Raw genomic sequence first — 1,135 nt, 5'->3', positions numbered from 1 at the left:
AAAAACGAAAATGAATTATATCACAGAAATGGTTTTGATAAAGCTTTAAAAACCTCTGGGTTCCATACAACCATCTAAAAATTCTTCAAGGTGGTGTCCCAGCATGGCCGGCCACAGTCTAATAACCGCAACAAGTAAAAAAAAATCCTGGGGTCGATACATTCAACTAAAAATTCTAAAAACGGAAAAGTAACAGGAAAATATAGTTATGGAGCTTTTATCCGGAAAAACCCAACTATCGTCGGGTTTCATAAAACTAGATGTGAACATGGTATTGGGTTGAACCTAAATTAAGAAATATTAGCTCTAAACTACGGCTAATAAAGTTATTAGTCACTAGGCCAATGTAATACGATAGATTATGAATATTCCTATTTCATTAAAGGCAACCAAAATGAGTGAATTTCAACTTTTACAAATTTTGATACAAACATGGTGGATGGTAATATTTGCGGTTCTCTCTTCGATCTCAGTGCTGGGATCTCACCGTTGGTCAAGTCTCTTCGACAGTTGCCTTAGGTTGACTCAAGACTTACAACTGAGGAGACTGAAACTGCGCAGAAGTGTTTTAGCTGTATTGAACCTGATTATGAAAATGGCAGACAGACCGAATCGATATTTTGTTTTAACTTCACCACCTAGGTAAATTCTGTGAACATATATTTGTCGTAAACCTTATCACCAACATACCCGATAAACATATATTTATAAGCTATTTCTTACTACAGTAACTCATGAACCGTGGTTTCTTACTGTCCCCCCACTGCCGACAGATGTATCCCAGTCGATACCTGTATCGTGTAGATTCAACGCATTCACATGCGTAGAATAGAGTGTAAACAAGAGTGTCTGGTAGACAAGAGGCTTGGTGTGGACACTCAGCTGAATCTTTCGTAAACTCTTTTTACAACTGGCATATTAAAAGCAATTCAGGCCTGTGTGAAGCTACTCATCTAAAATGCAATTGTTGGAAATGCCTACTTATCTCCACTTCAGGACGTTCCTGTTGTACGGAGAACACGGCTATACAGATTGCCATTGAGTTTTCTGAGCACATAACCACAAATCCCTCACAATAATAAACTTACATGCACGCACGCACGCACGCACACACACACACACACACACACACACA

Source organism: Octopus bimaculoides, chromosome 28, assembly GCF_001194135.2.
Source record: "Octopus bimaculoides isolate UCB-OBI-ISO-001 chromosome 28, ASM119413v2, whole genome shotgun sequence".
NCBI classification, from domain to species: domain Eukaryota; kingdom Metazoa; phylum Mollusca; class Cephalopoda; order Octopoda; family Octopodidae; genus Octopus; species Octopus bimaculoides.
Note: the sequence above shows the minus strand (reverse complement) of the source record.